Source organism: Antechinus flavipes, chromosome 2, assembly GCF_016432865.1.
Source record: "Antechinus flavipes isolate AdamAnt ecotype Samford, QLD, Australia chromosome 2, AdamAnt_v2, whole genome shotgun sequence".
Taxonomy (NCBI): Eukaryota; Metazoa; Chordata; class Mammalia; order Dasyuromorphia; family Dasyuridae; genus Antechinus; species Antechinus flavipes.
Window position 1 is genome coordinate 655034128 of NC_067399.1, and position 20602 is coordinate 655054729.

General features: G+C 40.9%; 1 protein-coding gene across 1 annotated transcript in view; it reads right to left on the minus strand.

Annotated features, from left to right (window-relative positions):
- The window catches only part of LOC127552088 (core histone macro-H2A.2), a 59910-nt gene extending 42467 nt beyond the window's left edge, over positions 1–17443 (minus strand). The window contains exon 1 of the mRNA XM_051982547.1: positions 17002–17443. The gene's annotated coding sequence lies outside the window, so the exon portion shown is untranslated. The remainder of the gene's footprint in view (positions 1–17001) is intronic.
- Positions 17444–20602: the final 3159 nt, after the last annotated feature.

The window sequence follows — 20602 nt, forward strand, 5'->3', positions numbered from 1 at the left end:
AAAATACTAATTTTTTCTTTCAAGAAAATGGCAATAATCTTATGAAGCCCTTCCTGATTCCCCAACTGCTAGTGCTCTCTTACTCAAACTACCTTGGATTGAACTACTTTTGTTTATTTTCTTTATATTTATTCTGGATATACACACATGTATATCCATATATATTATATATTCAGGGATAGTACATATATAGGTTCGTGTACATATTTATAACCATTCACATATGCATGCATGTTAGTCAATCAGTTAATGAACATTTATGAAATACCTACTATGTGGCACCCACTTGAAGTACTGGCATATAAGTTCCTTGAGAATAGGGCTTGTTTCATTCTTTGAGTTTATATCTTTAGATCCTGATGCATTGTAAGTTGGCTTAATAAATACTTGCTTATCAATGCTTGTTTATCAAATGATCAATGAATATTATGCCTTTAAGACCCAGAATGACAAAGAAACGCAACTGAGAATGGTAAAGGCTAATCCCTTGAAAGCCTTTTTTTGTGAATTCGTTTAAAAATTATGCTAACTTTTTTTAATTTTAAAAAATAAATCTGCCCAATACTGCCCTTATTATTTCTGTACAGAAGGGAGCTATGTGGGTTTTAAATTTTAATGTTCGTCTCATCTTTAATCTGTTGCTAACAATTTTAATTTGTGCTAATAAATAAAATAAAGCTTGGAAACATTTGTGACTAAAAAAAGGGGGAAGCAGCTAGGTGGCGCAATGGATGGAGCACCAGCCTTGAGGTCAGGAGGACCTGAGTTCAAATCTGACCTCTCAGACATTTAACATTTCTGTCTGTGTGACCCTGGGCACGTCATTTAACCCCAATTGCCTCAGCAAAAACAAAAAAAAAACCTAACTGAAAAGATTATACACACACACTCTTCAAAAAGTAGTAATAACATCTCATAATTTTTACAGCTGTTGATAAAATAAATACTGATTTCTGGGGTTATATAAACCCACTTATAGTATAATATTCCTCACATTTATATAGCTCTACAAGATTGAGGAGGCACTTTGGAGAAATCATTATCATTGGATTCTCACAGCTGTTCAAGTAATGTATCACCTAGTTGAAAGATGAAGAAAGAAGACTTTAGGGACTGTCCAGCCAAGGTCTCATCACTAAGTAAGTGACTGAATCAGGACTTAAGTCTCGATTTTTCTGCTTCCAAGGTCAACGTTCTCTCTATTCCACCATGATTTCTAGATCCCCGGCTATTATCATTTAATAGATTGAGATAGGACTCTTAAAGCTTTTGAGATATAATTAATTTCACAGGCCTGCTGAGTTGAAGGGACCTCGGGGACCAGCTGACTTCTACAACAGCTCTGACAAGTGGCCATCCAACAGATAGTGTAGGGCTGTAATATTTACTTAACATTAGTTCTGCATTATGTGCTAAATCTCTGTTGCACTTTAGAATAGTTTAAAAATAACGATGAAAAATAAAACACAATTTACCATGAAGCATCTGTGCCCTGTGAGTTCAATATTCCATCCTACAGGGAAGAAAACTGGACTAAATAAAAGCTGTGAAGACCCAGGAGTGAGGTTTAAACAATCCACCAAATATAATCTTTTTTTTTTTAAGGTCATAAACTCCTCTTAAATCATCTTCTACCTCTTAGAATTCTTATTACTTTGCCACTACAACTATTTAAACAATATGATTGGGCTAGCATTGTTTGGTAGCTGTAAAAACTAGACTAGATGCTAACAGTAGAATCATTTTGTCTGTTATACTTCTATTTATGAACCCCTAAGGGCAAATCATTATTGGACAAATAATACTTCCCAAATCACTTTCTCCTAAGGCCACCTTTTAAGTGAAGGAGAAGAGTCAATAATTTTATAGTCTTTATGCCAAAGCATATTAACAATGTAAGCAGATCCATGTGACATGTGATTTTATAAAAATTACACTCACATTAAATTAGCAAGAAGGCATTAGAAACAAATACTTTACCTGATTTATTTAAATTACAGTGTTTTGGTAACAAATTATTCCTTTAAAAATCATTTCAAATAATTTTGACAAGACAAAAAAACTACCTCATGCTGTCTAAGTGACGGTGGGATAATAAGCACAGGTTCAAAGGAACCTTGGCGATCGATCATTTAAACCCATCCCTTTAGTTTTCAGAGAAGGAAACTGGGAACTGGAATCTATTCAGTCAATCATCCCCGCTGGGATGGTTAGAAGGCTGGGAAGTCAATGTTAGAAATCTAAGTCTTCTGCTTCTAGAATAAGTTTGATGATGAGACTTCAAAGTGTTTGTTTAAGCTGAACCGAACAAATATAGAAAATTAATTATTTCCATTTCCCAGTGCGTATAGATTATTACTTGGCCTGGCCCTGAACACTAATTTTGTTCATAACAGAGTTATTTTATGTTATGAACCTAAGAAGAGAGTCAAATCAAAAGAAATTTTAAAATACATGCTTTAATGGAATACAGTGGCAAAAACACTGGTGTTGGGGCAAGGAAGCTGCATTCAAATCCTGTCTTGAATACTTACACACCTGTCTCTTCCTCTCTAAAATGGAAATAATTCCTGTGAAACTTAACAGGATTATTAAAAGAAAAGTGAGCCCAAAGCAGGGATATCTTGTAGTCAGTTCAAACTTGAGTCAGATTGTTCAGTTTTCAGAAGCATTTACACCTCTAAAATTGTCAAAAGTTACAAATCAGGGTTTAATTAATTGCTTTGATTGTTTAGAATTAAGAAAATTATGGAGAAAATGTTAACACGCAGCTTAAACTTATAAGTGTCATGCTTTTTTATGTTTATTTTTCTTTGGAGGGGGGGGAGAAGAGCTGATTTGAAATATCACCGACACAGTGCTATTTATAAGTCTCTAAGTGCTACCTAGATGTTTGAGCTATTATTTTTGCAGAAAACAAATTCTCACAATGTCCATCCTTCTGTCTGCTTTTTCTTTCCTGTGATATTAATAATTATGTAAGTTATAGAAGCTGCAAAACTGTTTTGAAAATAGACCTAACAAGCATAAAGAGCAAGGTATATAGCTAGCCATAAAGTACTGCTTTTGTGATACCATAATCCCTCCTATTAGTCACAGAAACTGAACAAAGGGAGGGAGGAGTCACATTAAATGATGAGATTCTTCCCTAAGAATCATTAAATGTTATCAACTACAAGCTTTAGGCAAATCAAAACAGCCTGTGGTTTATTTTTTAAATTCAATTTTATTTTATTTTCAGTTTTTAATTCCTTCCTTTTCTTTCTCCTTCTCCACTCATTGAGAAGGCAAGAAAAAGAAAACCTACTGTAAATATATCATGTAAAACAAATTTCTGCATTTGCCAGAATCCAAAAAGGAAAGAAAAAATATTAAAGAAAAAGAAAATATGCTTTAATCTGCACCTCGAGTTCATTTGCTCTCTATCTGGAAGTAGGCATCATGTTTCATCATGAATTCTTTGGAACTATGATTAGTTACTTAATTGATCAGATTTTCTAGTTCATTTGAAGCTGATCATCTTTACAATTCTGATATTACTGTACGAAATGTTTTGGTTCTGTTCATTTTACTGCATCAAGTTTATAAAAATCTTCCTAAAGTTTTCTAAAAACACCTCCCCTATCATCTCTTACAAGACAGTGGCATTCTATCACATTCATTTAACTTGCTCAACCATTCCCCAATTGATGAGTTTTCCTTCAATTTCCAATTCTTTGCCACCATAAAAGAGTTGAAATAAATATTTTTGCACATGTGTCCTTTTCCTTGTTCTTTTATCTCTCTGTAATCCAGACCTAATGATGGTATCGCTGTGTCAAATGGTGAGCATGACCACATAGCTTTTTGAGTATAGTTCCAAATTTCAGCTTGTAATTTCCAATTTAAAAAGTTCTACTTGCCTTATGTGTTCTATGAACGGAGAGCCTCTCCTCCATTTTAAAAGGAGACCTCCACCTACTCTTGCCACTTAGTTCCAAGAAGACAAACTTTTGGAAGCAGCAGGAATACAGAATTTGGACTCTCAGGTATCAATGTGACTCCTGGCTCTGACACTTAATGCTTATGTGACTTCTCTGGGTCTCAGTTTCTTCCACTGTAGATTCATAAGATTTTAACCATGAACTTGAATTTTAAAAATTCTGATAACTGTATTTCATTGTTATTGGTTTCTTCTGTAATCCTACATATTTTGTTTTATTTATTTAAAAACACAATTCTGAGAAGGGTTTCACAACACAAAACAGTCAACAAGCATTTATTAAACAGCTACTATATGCTAAGCAGTTAAGAATCTCCCTCCTAGATGTTCTTTTCATTTCCTTCCAAATCCATACCCCATGATTCTAAGATATTAGGTAAAACATTATTACATAAGTTGAGATCACCCATTAGCATAGTTTTGCTGTCTAATTATTCTTGCAGCTTTCTTAACTTTGCCTCTAGGAACTTGGATGCTATACCACTTGATGCATATGTTTAGTATTGATATTACTTCATTATCTTACCTACATAATCCTACCCTTAGTAGTATGTAGTTTCCTTCCTTATCTTTTAATTAGCTCTATTTTTGCTTTTGTTTTTTTGAGGTCAGGATTACTTCTTATTTTAAACATTACATAGAACTAAATTTTAAATGTGAGAGATAATCTTAGGTGGCCAAAATTTAGAATGAAAAATCTTAAATGAGGTCTTTAAAGCAAAATAAGTCTATATAATCTTTATAACCTAGAGGCAATTAGGTGGTACAGTGGATAGAGCATAAGATGTGGAGTTCAAATCCCATTCAGAAAAGGCCTGAGTTAAATCCAGCTTCAGATACTTTCTCTGAGACCCTCACAAGTGTTTGTTTGTGGAGGCAGCTGGGATTAAATGATTTGTTCAGGGTCACCCAGGTAGGAAATGTTAACTATCTGAGGACATATTTAAACTCAGGTCTTTCTGACTTTATGGCCAGTGCTAGCCACTCTGCCGTCTAGCTGCCCCAACCTTTGCAAGTCTTTTAATCTCTGTCTAATTCAGTTCCCTCAATTGTAAAATGGGGAGAATGAGGGCACTAGGAGTTGGTATGGGGATAATATATGGTAGTATCTGTAAAGTGACTTAAAGTGCCATTGGTGATGCTGACACTAACTCTTCTTCCTTCCTCACAATTTGCCTCTTTTCCCAATCCAGGGACCCGGGGGTTCTCAGATGATTGGCTGCCAGGAAAAGGGAGGTGAGAAACCGTGGGCCACATGTGCCTTTTGTGCCTACAGGGTTGGTAAGAGGGCCGGGCCCCACAGCTTCTGTTCTACAGCTTCCTACTTCATTCCTTAGCCATCAGTTTGCCGCAGCCCCCAGGCAAGTGAACCGGTCCTCGGGCCATCTGGGTGCAGGCTGCATGGAACACAAGGCACCCATGTGCAGCCTTTGTGATTAAGGGGAGAGGCCCTAAGCCCACCCACAAGCCATTTTTTGATTGGTCTGAATACTACAGCTTTCTAGACAAACTACCTTTTGTAAACCATTAGTGTCTTGAAAGATGCAAAATTTGCATCTCCAGGAATTAGCTAGTGGGCTGTGCTACACTGGTGAGTTATCATTATGTAATTATGAAATAATATCAGGCAAGTGACTGGTCAACTTAGTAGCCCTGCATGATAATTTATGCACGTAATTAAAGAAAATCTAATAATGAGAAAATGAGTCTTGTAGAAAGGGTTAAAATGATCACTTCATTAAAATTCTAAAGGGCTCATTAATTTAGAATCAAGTGTGTTGGAGCAGGGAACTTGGTGAATCACCAAGTCCAATCTAAAAGTCAGTATCTAATTCTATGTAAGTTTGCTCAAGTGGATCTATTTTTGGCTACTATTTTGTATTTTTCACATTATTGAGCACCAAATGTATTCTTAATAGTGTGTATATATATTTCTATTTGCAAATTTTCATTCAATAGCCCATTTAAATTAAAGCTTTTCTATAGTACATAATATAAAAAAACTTATTTGGCAAAAAAGATATTGAATTAGTCAATGGCTATCAACTTAATTTCTCACTAAGAATTAAGTTAAAGGCAGTGACATGGGTATGTAGTCCTGAGTGTTTATTTATGTTTATTAAAACTACTGCTTTATTTATTTAATTCTGAATGGAATAGAATAGAGAAGCATATCAGAATGGTGATTGTATAATCATCACTGTATGCAGAAATATGGCCAATATCTGCTCACCATTCTGTCATATAGTTCAGCTAAATACAAAAAAATGGCTTATATCAGGGGAGTCTTAACTTTTTATGTTATAGACCCCCTTGACAGTCTGGTGAAGCTAATGAACTCATTCTCAGAACAATTTTTTTAATTGTATAAAACAAAAAAACACAGGCTTACAAAGGAAATCAATTATACTAGAATAAGGATATCAGTTTTTTTCCTATCCAAGTTCATGGAATCCCTGAAATCTATTTGCATGGTCCCCCAGGTTAAGATTTTCTTGCCTATATACTACTCATTGGATAGATAGAGCATCTCTCCTTTCTACAAAATTAAGTATATTGTTCTACTCGATAAATGTCAGAAATATCATTTCATAAGGGAAGCAATGCCAGTGTTGTGTATTGAATCAGTCTGTGTGAAAAATCACAAGGCCCTTGATACCACCCCTTGAATTTCACATGATCATTCTGCATTTTCAAGGTCACGTTATCTTATCCCAGGTTCTCTATCCCCTTTCCTTCCTACTTTCCATACTATGCTAGGTACTAGCTGTCTAGGAAATCATTCATCCAGTCTCCTGGGGGAGAGATACTATTTAAGAGCTACAACTCTTTAGAGAGGGTAATGTCCTAGTGTGCAAATTTCCCCCAATGAAACCTTTATTTCTTACTGCAGACACACATCTCTCTCATGGGAAAGTCTTTTATGGTGTTCTTTCTTTTCCTAGAAAGATGATTTTTTAATATAATAAAAACCATAGCTAGCATTATTTGCAATGAAGAAACGCTAGAAGTTTTCCCCAAAATGGAGGCTTAAAGCAAAGATGTTTCTCCCTTTATGGTTATGGCAGTGCTAAAAATGGTAGCAATAGCCAGAAGACAAGAGAAAGGCATACACATTGAAAAAAGAAGAGGCAAAATTATTCCTATTTGCTGACAATATGGTGGGTTTTTTAGGAAACTCAGAAAATCAAGAAATAAATTAAGACAGTCACTTCCATAAAGAGAAATATACAAAACAAATTCACAAAATTATTATCATTTCTCTAAAAAATTATTTTCCAATATTTTGCTTTTATATCACCTTCCTTTCTGACTATATTTTTCTCCCTCAAACTCCCCCTCAAAAAGCATGTCATTCCTTATAACAGAGAACATAAAGAAACAGGGAAAAAAGCATGTCAGTCAAACCACCAACACATCGATTGAGTTTCAGAGTCTATGGAATAGAATTTTCCATTTGCACAGTCCTCCACTTCTGCAGAGAAGGTAGGGCTGTGAATACTATTCTCTCTTCTCTAGGGACAAGCTTGTTCATTACAACGACTTTGCTCCGTTTCATTTGTTTGTTCTTTCCCTTTTCATTTTGCATCTTTTTTTTTGTTTTTTGTTTAGTGTCCTCTAAGTCTGTTCAAGTAAGTTTTCCCACACTTCTCTGAATTGTTTACCATTTCTCATGATGCAACCAATAAGTTCATGTACCACAATTTGCTTAGCTTATTTCTCTCAACTGATGGGCATCCACCACATTGCCAACTCTTCTCTACCATGAAAAGTGTTCCTGTGAGTAATTTGATGTACACCGGCTTTTTTTTCTTCCTTTTGACTTCCTTGGGGGTGTCTGCCTAGCAAGAGAACTTTGGGGTCAACGGATATGGGCATTTTGATCACTTCACAAAAGGACACTTCCAAACAGCTTTTCAAGATGGCTGGCCAATTTCCCATCTATGCTAACAGAATATTAGTCTAGCTACTTTCCTGTAATGTCTTTTTTGTCATCTTTTTCTATTTCCTGAAAATGAGTTGGAACCTCAGCATGATTTTTATGTGATTTTTTTTTATTGGTGATTTCAAAGAAGTCTTTCATATAGTTGCTAATAACTCTTAATTTCTTCTTTTGAGAACTGCTGATTCTTATTTTTTGATCATTTATTCATTTGTATTAGTTCACTATATATTTCAACTATCAGTGAATATCATTTGTGTTGCTATAGCTATGATCTGGATTTATGTAGGGTTTGCAAAGCACCTTACATAAGCTAACTTATTTTATCTCCACAACCTAGTGAGGTGGGTATTCTTTGTGTGTGTGTGGTGGGGCAACTGGGGTTAAGTGACTTGCCCAAAGTCACACAGCTAGTCAGTGTTAAGTATCAGGTCACATCCGAACTCAGGTTCTCCTGACTCCTGGGCCAGTGCTCTACCCACTGTGCTATCGAGTTGGCCCTGTTGGTAATATTCTTATCCCCATTTTAGAGATGAGGAAAGCAAGGAAGGACTCAAATTTGGGGTTTCCTACCTCTAAGTCCAACACTGTCCACAAAGCCACTCAGCTACCTTTCTTTATTAGACATTAATGAAGTGCTTACAGACAAAGTGGAAATGTCTGCCTTTAAGGAGCTGACCCTCTATTAGGAGAGACAATGTATAAGTAAGTACAGACTAGTCCACTCTGGGAAGTTGTACTAGCAGACCTTATCAGAGATATTTGATGCAAAGATTACCCACCTCTCCCCCGCTAATTCAACAATTTTTTTTTTTTTATCCTACCCAAACCAAAGAGGAAATAATAGAGGGGGAAATCCCATTAAAATTACTACAAAATGCACAGGGTATTTGTGAATCTATCTACCAAAATACATCCAAGACTTATAAATATTACAAAATGCTCTCTAAAGAAATAATCATTTCAATAATTGAAGAGATATTAATTATTCATGTTTAGGCTGCAACAGTATAATAAAAATGACCATACCATGTAAATTAATTTATAGGTTTAGTACTATGGAGTATTTCAGAGACTTAGACCAATTCATAACAAAAATTGTCTAGGATCTCATGGTTTTGAGGAACAAAAGGTTTTGAGTCTTAAGGGAAACAGAGCAAAAAAAAAAAAAAAGGAGGAATAAAAGAAGATCTTTCAGATCTTATATTCTGTCTTAAAGTAGTGATCATCAAAACCACTGATGGTATCAGTAGAAAAATAGATAGTAGATCTATATAGAAATAGATCAGTAGAAAAGATAGCCAAAGAATAATCAGAAATAATCAAATTCAATTACCGACTGTTCAATAAACCTGAGAACATGAATTACTTGAAACAATCAACCAATCAATCAATTAGCATTTGTGGAGTGTTGTCTGTGTTGCGTGCTGTCCTGGTTGCTGCAACATGGAGACAAAAATAATGGTCTCTGTTCTCAAGAAGCCCTTAATTTATAGGAGGAGGAAACATGTAAATGTAAATTCCCATTTATATGTATATGTATCTACATACATGCACATACACATACACAATATATACATGCATATAAACTCAGAACAAATATAAGCAGAATAAATACAATATAAAGACAATTGTTTATTTTAAAAAAAATACCAAGGTAATTAGGGAAGTAGAGATACTAGCTTATTATATTAACTTAGAAAACAACATATTAATATGATCTGTGTTTTGTTGTATTTTAATTTATTTTGTTAAATATTTCCTCAGTACATTTTAATCTAGTTCAGTCTGCACCCTGGAATCTCATGGGTCATATGCAGCCTGTCTTTGAGGTGTCTGACATACAGTAGGGATTCCCCAGACATGATATGGTCAAGCAAAGGCAGAGTGAAAAGAGAGGGACTCCTGCATATGAGGAACAAAGAAAAGTCCAATTGGATCATAATCAATAGGCAGGGAACGAATGCATTACTAGGTTTGGAATACAGGTTAGGGCCAAGTTGTGAGTAGAGCTTCTACTTTATCTTTGAGGCAAAAGTGAGACTTTGGAGTTTGTTGAGTAAGAGTGTTGAGTAAGAGCGGCAATGGGCTTAGGCAGGGGGTGAAGGAGGAGGGGAGTGGGCTGAGACCATCACACATGGCCAGGTGACGGGTGCCCAGGCCTGAACTCTTCTGGTGGCTCCGTAAGGGAGAAGATGATGGATGGGGAGAGACTGGCAGAAGAAATGGCGGCTTATCGGACACAGGGCATCGGGGGAAGAACTGCTGGGGAAACGGAAAGATGGCTGCTGGGAACTAGCTTGGGCACAGCACCTTGTAATGCATTGAGCCCCAAATGGACGCACAACCTGAATGTGACATGTCAAACCCTTAACAAAGGTAGGAGAGACACAATGCAGCTCCTTCTGTAGTCATGGCAAAGAGAAATCTGACACTGGTTAGCATATGGACTCGAAAAGCTTTGGTGGGAGCAAAATCAACGAGCTGGGCAAGGAAAAAAAGCTGATTGGGAAAATATCTTTGCATCAGCCTTTCTAACAAGGACCTACTATCCAAAGCTACCCAGGCAGCCCACAGATATGTGCTTAAGTCCTTTGGTCATACACACACACACACACACAGACATACACACACACATTTCTTAAAAGAGTTGAAAACTACAAATTTTGTGAGAGATTGCATCAAATCACAAATAGCAAAAGGACACAAATGAAAACTCAGAGGTTTCTCCTCATATAGGAAATGGGCAAAGCTGGCAACAGTCAATGTTAGAGTGACAAAAGGAAGACAAGTAAATTAATAATAATTAATCCTGTATTGATTGTTGGAGCTATAAATTGTTCTAACCATTCTGGAAAACAATTTGGAACTGCTATTTTAAAAAGGGACTAAAATATTGGTATCCCTTGATTCTGTGTTGCCATCGAGGCATACATCCAAGGTTAGATAGAAGCAAAGAGTCCCATCCGCAGCAAAATATTCATAGCAGCCTTTTTTCCCTTGCAATAGCAAAGATTGAGAAACAAAGAAAATGCCCATAGATTGGGGAATTGCTAAACCCAGGATTCTTAATTTATGGCCTACAAACTTTTAAAAATATTTTGTTAACAACATTATATTATTATTGGTTTTCTTTGTACTCCTATGTGTTTTATTGTATGCATTTTAAAAAAACACTACTCTGAGAATGGATCCATAGGCTTGATCAGGCTTCCAGAGTTCATGGCAGAAAAAAATTATTCCAGAACCCTTGGGATTGAAAAATTATTGCATACAAATGCAATAAATTATCATAGGAACAAATCTGAAGAATTGAGAGAAACCTAGAAAGACTCACACGAACTGATGATGAATGTAGTAAACAAAACCAGAAAAATGAGACATATGATTACAATGTAAATGGAAATAACAACAACAAAATGAAACTGAGTACTATCATTCTAATCACCAATCAGGGCTCTTGTGAATAATTTCAAAAATATAGCTTTCTCCATTCTTTGTGGAGTTGGGAGAGTATAAATGTAGAATACTGCAAATATAAAAATTGATTTTACAAATTTATTTTTCTCTTTTTTCTTCTAATTTTCATTCTAAGGGATGTCTCACTGGGTAGGGAAAGGGAAGGGTAAGGGATATATTTAAAAATGAAGGTGTTATAAGAAAATGTATCAATAAAAATAAGATTAAAAATAAAAACAATTATGTTATAACCAAGCTTAAATAGACATTTATGAAAACTGATGTTTATTCTATTTGTCTGTTTATAACACTGTTCCTATGACATAGTCTTCCTTAACACCATTTCACCTGTATTTTTTGCAGAACAACTTAACAACTTTAAGTAGAGTACACTGAAGTTTTGTTTCTGCCTCAATACTGTTTATAATCATAAAATAATTTAAGACCAAACACTAAGTCAACTCTTTCTTTATACTTGTCATCAATTCTATCGGTGAGCTTGGAGGAGTAGAAACCTACCAGGAACCTTAGAGCCAATGTTATTAACATTTTTGGTATCGTGGACCCTTCTGGCAATTGGAAGAAGCCTGTGAAACCTTTTTCAGAATCATGTTTTTAAATGTGTAAAAATTATACAGAATTACAAAGGAAATCTATTATATTGGGAAAAAATTTCTCTCCCCCCCATCCAGATCCATGGACCCTCTGAAAATCTACTCGTGTTGACTCTTTTGTTTTAAACTGCACATAAATTGCAAATTGCCCAGCATGAAAGAAGACATATCCAAGGCCAGGGGCCTATTGATAAATGTTTAGTAACTGGATGAAAAGGGGAAGGAATTTATACACACATTTTTAGTTGACTCTCCATTATTCACATTGTCTCTATAACTTTCTTAAGTCTAGGCAATCAACAAAACAATCAATCAAGCATTGATTTGTAGCCTTTGCAGATTTCCAAGGTGTAAATACTCACATTGAAAGTGAAACAATCAGATCTCATTAGGAATTGGCTTCAGCACACTTCTGTGTAAGTCTAATCTTGTATGAGCCTCCATTGGCTAGGACAAAGAGTTATTTTAATTTGAGATCCATATCCAATTCCAAACAATATCCATTGTTTTTTTTCTTCCTAGCTTGAATGAGACTTTCTGTGTACTAGGAGGTATAGGATAAATATTTTTTGGATGTACAAATGAGTGAAATCAATACAACTTTTAGTCCTGTTCAAAAGGTATTTGGCTTCGGGATGATTTTTTTTTTCCTTACAAGTCTTAGAAAGCCTTCTTCAAGCTCTTTTACTCCTCACTACTGGTTCACAGCTATGGTAGCATTCATTCGGTTCTTAATTGTGCCTGTCTGTACCTTGCAGACAAAATAAAGACCCTGATTCTTCTCCCCCGTTGTTAGAAGGCAGCGTTTTCTCTCCTAGATCCAATTTTCATTAAGCCCCTTGCTTCATTAACATCCTTCCAACCCTCTCCTAACTTATCTTGTATATCTGCCCACTTTCCCTCCAATTTAACTAGCCATTCATAGTCACACAGGGAAGAATTCTGGTTAACCACCGTATAACTAAACAATGGTGAGATCCAAACAGGAATTCCTCTTAAAAATAAATCAAATCTAGCATTTATGTAGAGCTTATGGTTTGCAGAGCGCTTTACAAATATTACCTTTTTTATTGTCACATCCACCCTGTGACGTAAGTGCTCTTTCCTCCATTTTACGGAGGAAATTGAGACAGAGGTTGGGTCACACAGCTAATACGCGTTTGAGATTGGGTTTTAACTCAGTTTTTCCTGAATGTAGGTCCAGTGCGCTCTCCCTCTGTCTGTCTGTCTCCCCAGTGTGGAAGAGATACCCCTGAGTTTTTGCTCTCCTGCATGTCTATCTGGGGATTTTCCTCCTTCCTAACCTCTATTGATAATATCCAATTTTCCATCGAATCTTTCTTAGTCCCGAAATTATTCTTTAAAACAATGTTTTTTTCAAGCAGTCTTCTGAAGTGTCCTCTTGAATAGTACAAAGGGTGACCTGAAGCTAAGATTTATCATGGTGGACAAGCATACACAGCCAATTGTTTTTCTTCAGTCTTTGCAGAGAGGCACCAGAGATTGGTTGAACTTGATCTTGTGGCCAAAAGTTGGCTTCTTATTGGTCTAGAACAAATCACTGAACCTACTCAGGAATGGTCCAACACTTTGTTCAAGATTCTACTCCAGTAAAAAGGTGGAGAATTTCAAACATCCTTGGGACACAAGGGGAAAAATGCTCGCAGAGTTTCTGCAGTTTTAACGGCTCTATTCTCTACGTGAATCGTGTCATATTTCATTTGTTTAAAAATTCCTTAAGCCCGGACTAACTCACATCCTTTGCTAGCAGGAGACAGTGAAAACAGACATAGTTGTTGTAAAAAATGAAAGGGCCTCCTGCCCACTGTGAAAAGCTAAATAAATAAATTCAAATCCTCATAAATCTGAGAAATTGGATTGGATTGCTGAATGCTCAGATCATGTTTCTTAGATCATAATGAAATCAAGGAGTTTTGGAAATAAGTAGGTATAAGACCATTAACAATAGCTATATTATGGTCTCAGTGATTTCAGGTGAAGTATAAGTGGGGGCTAGTACAGAAGGGTTTATTAGGTGTAGAAAGAAAAAAATCTGGATAATGAAAGAGACGCTCTCAAGTGGTTAGGGGCCTGATTTAAAATAAACTTCAAAGGTACTAGCTTCAGTTTAAACAGATTCTTCATTTGCAATCTAATCTTATACTCCAGTAGTATTCTTAAATTGAAAAGCAGGTTTGAAAATCTAAAAAAAAAAATCAGAAAATTCAGCTTGCAATATGCAAAAAGGATGAGCCAATTTCAGCAAAAATTACATAATGAGAATTACATAGGTTAGTTTATTTGTATCTCATTTTAAAAAATGGTCTCTTTACCAGCTATAATATGCCAGGATGCAGCTTAAATCCCCCCTGCACCGTTTGTATTTCTTTTTCTAATAATCCGAGAGGCAAGGGCCCATGAAGACACAATAACATATTTCCAAAATTCTTGAAGATTTACAAAGCTCTCCCTTAGCAGGACCCTGGCAGGTGGTTAATAGTGTAATATCGTTCCATTTTATTGTTGAGGAAAGTAAGGCTGATTTGCTCAAAGAAATGATTTGCTTAAGTTTAATAGGAAGTATATTGCCAAAAGTCATTTGGGCCTTAGAACTAGAAGCATGTTTTGAATTTTTCTAATTTGGTCCCGTTTCAATTTCTGTCCACTTCACAATTCTGTAGCTTTCTAGACTTAACTCCCAGTCTGCCTCCATGCACTCGCGGTTTGTGATCCCCATTAAGTCAGTTGCCCCTCCACACTCCACCAGACTGAAATCATTGCCAGTAAGCACAAATCAGAGGCTCTGGGAGTCTGAGAGTGGGAAGAAAGCTCCAGTTAACCCCCTGATTTTGAGCTCCCTGATTTTAAAAGGGAGGAAACTGAGGTTCTGAGAGGGAGGGATTGGCTCAAGATCACAGGACGGTTTCTTACCATACGAAGTTTCTCCCTGGGAGCCCTTGACCAAAGCTAGCGCTGATCCTAGATATTCCTAACAAACAGATCCTTCCGGGGAACCTCGGTTCTTCCCCCTGCAGAACGAGGGGGTTGGTATACATGCTGGCCAGAAAGCTGGATGCAGCTCCGAATCCCTGCGTGACCTTGGACAGGAGAGCCACGTCTCCCCTTGCAAGGAAACCAGGGCTGGGCAAGCCCTCGGACAAGGCCGGTCCATCCCAGCAGCTCGGGACTCCGGAGGCCGGTCCCCAGGCAGTCCCAAGCCAAGGTCACGCAGGGAGGGAGCAGGCGAGCAGGATCCACAGCCAGCTTTCCTGACCTCCGAGCTCTTGCCTCCGAACTTCTCCGGCAAGCTCCGGGTTTTTTCTGTAACAATGAGGGGCTGGGACTGTCTGACCTTTAAAGTCCTTCCCAATTTTGAGCCCCTACAATCCCAGAGATCTCTTGGGGTTATTTATAATCTGAGTTTTTATCCCAAAGATAAGGAATGCGCTAAAGGCAAGAAAGGCAAGTGGTGTGCCCCGAGAGGCGGGGGTTCGAGGCAATAAACCTCTGGGAAGAACTGGTGGCGGGCGCTGCGCTGGGCCTGGGGCCACCGTGACCAACAGCCACCAGCCCCCGTGTGCCCGGGGAAGGGTGGGCACAATGTGTAGGGGGTGGGTCTTCGGGAAGGAGGGGGGGGGCCTCTAGTCCACTTGGCCGTTTCACAGATTTAGGAAACTTAAAGCTAGACTAAATGACTGGCCCGCGGCCGCGGGGGGCAGCGGGGTAAGGGCCATGAGCCCCCTCCGCTGGGCTGGTGCCGGGCACTGATCTGCAGCACCGGCCGGGCAGACCCGCGGGGCGTCCGAGCCTGCTGCTCGGGGCAACCTTTCTCTCCCTTCTCCCAACTCCAACTCCCACGGGGCGGCCAGCCCGGGGAAGGGGCGCGCTTGCCAGATGCCTCCCCTTCCCCCACCCCGCCCCCAGCACTCCGGGGCTCAGCGGGTGGCCGCGCTGGGGATGGGGGGAGGGCTGATGCAAAGCCGGGGTTCGCGCGCTAGCTGGACGCCCCCTCCCGCCCCGGATCCCAGCGGGCGGCCGGCGTAGGGGAGGGGGGCGGCGCGAACACATAGAACACTGGGGTCGGTCCGCGCGCTTGTCAGGCGCCTCCCCTAGACATTCGCGGTCTCAGCGGGGGGTCAGGGGGGTTCTTGCTTGCCGGGCGCCTCCTCCTTTCCTGCGTTCCCCCCCGCTTTCTCCCCCGCGCCAGGCTCCTTTTCCCGCGCAAAAGGCTGGCCTTAGCCCCCCGGCAGGGCCCGCCATTTCCAAGCATCGGGAACCCGAGCCGCCCCGGAAAGGGAACCTGAAGGGGAGATTGGAGCCCCTCCTCCGCAGCCGGTGTCGGCCCCCCCAGCGCGCTCCCCCCCACACACCCCCGGCCTCGGGGCCCGGCCCGGGCCCGCCTCCGCGCAGCCCAGCTCGGCGCATCCATCATCGCCGCCGCCGGCGCCCCCATTGTCAGCCTCGGGGCCCAGGCGCCCCCCATCTTCGGCCTGGCCCCGCGGGCTGTAAGGACGGGGTCCCGCCTCTAGCGTTCATCCAGTGCTGTCACCCGAACTACCGTACCTCACCTTCCTCCCCTTGTCCATTCACCTGGGGCCCGGCTCACCGCTCTCCTCCCCCGGAAAGCCTGGCCCCCGCGTCCAGCATTTTGCCCCAGCCCGCTCCGCAGAGAATCCTGCGGGCCCAGGCGAGCTAGGGCCGCAGCCAGGCCGGGCTGGGGGCGCCCATTCCCCCTCCGCCCTCGCTCGTCTCCCCTCCCCCACCTCGGGCGTCTCCATCCTAGCACCCTGACACTGCTCAACGCCTCTCCCCCCTCCCGGGGGCAGCAGCCTCGTTTTCATTCCAGCCGCCCCCTCTCCTTATCCCCCCCACCAGCCCCTTGCCCAGCCCTGCCCGTCCCCCTCTCACACCCCTCCCCCCAGCCCTGGCCACAGGTAGGAGGCGGGGGCGGGAGCTGCCCCAGGGGACCCCGGCCCCTTGCAGCACCCTGAGGAGGCTCTCACCTGCGCCCCGCCGCCTCCTCCTCGGGCTCGGGCGCCCTGGCCCCGGCCTCAGCCGCGGGCGGCTGGGCCCCGCAGCGCTTCTCAGTCAGTCCGCGCGTCCGGCTGCGGGCCAGCGGCCAAGGCCAGCGCCGTCCTGCGCCTGGATCTTGCGCTCCTCCGCTCCGCTCCTTTCTTTCTTGTTGGCGAGGGATGCGCGCGTCTGTGTGTGTGTGAGTGCGCGCGTGTGTGCGTGTGAGTGTGTGTGCGTGTGAGTGCGCGCGTGTGTGTGCCAATGGCGGGCGGCGGCGGCGGCTCTGCTCACCAGGCCGGGATCCTAACTAACGGGGGGCGGGGAGGCGGAGGAGGCGGAGGCGGAGAAGGAGAAACCCGCTCGCTCCGGCGCCAGCTCCCGCTCCCGCTCCCACTTCTGGTCCTCCTCCTCTTAACCACCTCTAGGAGGAGTCGCTGCAGCTTCGTCACCCCCGCAGCCCGAGCAGCCACACCGCCATCGCCTCGCGGTCACCCAGCCTGGGGGAGGGGAGGCGTGTGTGTGTGTGTGTGGGGTGGACCATTGTCCTGCGGGGACGCCGAGCAGGGGCGCACTCGCTGCCCCTCACCTGCCGGTCGCCCACCTCTGTGTCGGGGCGCCGCGCAGCGCTCTCGGTCTGGGCAGCTCATCGATTTCTGTCTATTCCCATGTATCAACAATCTGTTTATTTCTCTGTCTTCATCATCTGTCATTTACCTGCCTCGATGTCAATCCTTCTGTCTACATCATCTGTATCTATTTTTGTCCACCGTCTGTCCGTCCCCATCACGATCTTTGTGTCGATCAATCCATGTCCATTTCTTTACTTCTCTCTCTCTGTCTCTCTTTGTGTCTCTGTCTCTCTTCGTCTCTCCCCCCCTCTGTCTGTGTCACTCTGTCTCTATGTGTCTCTTTCTGCCTCTGTCTCTATTTGCGCCTCTCTCTGTCTCTCTTTGTGTCTCTGTCTCTCTCCGTCTCTCTCTCCCCCCCTCTGTCTGTGTCACTCTGTCTCTATGTGTCTCTTTCTGCCTCTGTCTCTATTTGCGCCTCTCTCTGTCTCTCTTTGTGTCTCTGTCTCTCTCCGTCTCTCCCCCCCTCTGTCTGTGTCACTCTGTCTCTATGTGTCTCTTTCTGCCTCTGTCTCTGCGTCTCTGTCTCGCCTCCCTTTTCCTCTTTGTCTCTCTGTCTTTTCTCTGTCTCTCCTACCTGTCTGTCTGCCCTCTCATTTCTCTAATATCGATCTGTGTATCAAACATTTCTTAAATTCTACCTCATGCCAGAAACTCTTTAGACACTGGAGATACAAAGACAAAATCCAAACAGTCCCTGCCTTCAAGGAGATCACATTCTCAATATGGAGACATTGTGTGCACTGTACGTTCCCAGTGTCCTTGTCATTCCACACCTATTGGTTGCTTCTCAGTCCCTGCGCTCTTTGACTTCTCTGCAGCATCTGACACCGTTCATCACTTCCCTTCCTAAACATTCTCTGCTCTCTAGGTTTCCATGACAGTGTTGTGTCCTGGTTGCTCTCCTACCTTTCCAAATGGCTAGTTCTGAGTCTCCTCCTTTACCTTTTCATATCCCACCTACTAATCACAAGTGTAGCCCATGGCTTTCTCTTTTTCCTCTCTTGGTGATCTCACCATTTCACATGGTTGCAACAATCATCTCTATGCAGACGATTTCTGGATCTATATATCCAGCCCTAGACTTTCTCCTGATCTACAATTATATATACTCCTTTTGGACATTGGGAACTGGATATTCCATAGGTGTCTCAAACTCAACATATCCAAAACACCACTTAGTGTCTTTCATCTCCACACTTTAGCTTTCTCTAAACTTCCCTATTACTGTCAAGGGTAACCATCACTCAGGTTCACAACCTCAGTTCCATCCTCCTGTCTTGTCCTTTTCTAATCATTCTGTACTCAGTTACTGAGGTTTTTTTTTTTAACCCTAGCTTTGTCCCAGTGTCCCCAAATTCAGGGGTTCTTTATTGCCTCCAAGATAAAAGAGGAAATCCTTTTTTTAGTACTTAAAGCTCTTCAGAACATAGCCCCTCCCCCCCTTTTTTTTTTTTTACTTTTCCAATCCTCTTAAGATCTAAGATTACTCCCCTCCATGTTCTTTCTGATCCAGCAACACTGGACTTGGAGTTCCTCCACGTGACCCTCCATCTCTGTCCCCCACACTCGAGATGTTCTGCCCCTTCCCTTCACCTTTTTGGTCTCCCACGCTTCCTTCCAGATGCAGCTCAAACCTCATTTTCTGCAGGAGGCCTTTCTCAGTTGCTGCAGCTGCTGACACCTTTCTTCCCCAGATTGGCTTCTATCAATTCTGCATATATCTTGTATGCACCCAGTTATTATTGACTAGTTGTGTGCCCCTTTAGAGTGTAAATTTTTTGAAGGCAGACTGTTTTTGTTTTGTTTTGTATCCTCAGACTTAACATAGGGTTTGTCACATGGTGTGCAAAGTATAATGAACAAATATGTATTAAATGCCTAATGTGACCGGCAGAGGCAACTACTATGTACTCGAATTATGCCACATTCTAGGAATGCAGTGACAAAAATGAAAGTTCCTGTCACCAAGGTGACAATTATCTGGGGAGACAATGTGCACACACACACATGTATATATGTATGTATATGTATATATGTTTGTATGTCATCAATCTATCCAGTTATATTTGTATCTCTGTTAATTTCTCATTTTAAAGACAGAATTGCTGGACTTTCCCAAGATTTAGGGATGAATATGTGTACTTACTAAGCAGAAAATGAAGGATTAAGCGTCCTTAATAAATTAAGCAGGATGGAGTCATAGGTCACAAACTAACTTTTAATCTTTGCTAGATCCTTCTGTCATAGGCCCATTCAGATTAGAAAGGACCTTGGAGATTATTTAGCCCAACTCCCTAACCTTTATTTAATCAAAAAATCTGGGTTGACGTTTATCCTACAATTCCCAGGAAAATCTTTAAGAAGCACACAAGGAAATGATCCTTGGAATGTTATGATGCTTCCTAGAATTGCATCTGGATATGGATATTCTGTTTTTGCATAACTCTAGCAAGGAAAAAGCAAAGTCAAAAGAATTGAGATGTATCCACTTGAATCCTTCCTGGATTGTTGTAATCCAGCTTCAATTCTTAAAGCCAGAGAATGTAATATTTTGAGAATAGCTGATATAAATACACATACTATGCATATATAAACATGTAAATCACTACATATACTGACATATGTGTTAGAGACTAACATTTCATTGATAAATTCAAATGAGAAAATTCCTTCTACTCACACACGCTGACACTTTTTCTGTAACCTAAAATGTTAGAGAGATGCTAAGAGGTTATAATTTTTCCAGGGACTACATGACCATCATGTGTTAGAGGTGAAATTTGAACTTGGGTCTTCCTGGTTCTGACGCCTGGTTACTGTGTAAGTGTAAAATACATCAAATACACGTGTATTTTTGTACACACAGTGTGCACATATACACATATTGCACCTATATAAATGTGTATGTGTAAAACAACGATACTAATTTTAAGTGGATTATTTTATAGTTTATTACCCTGAA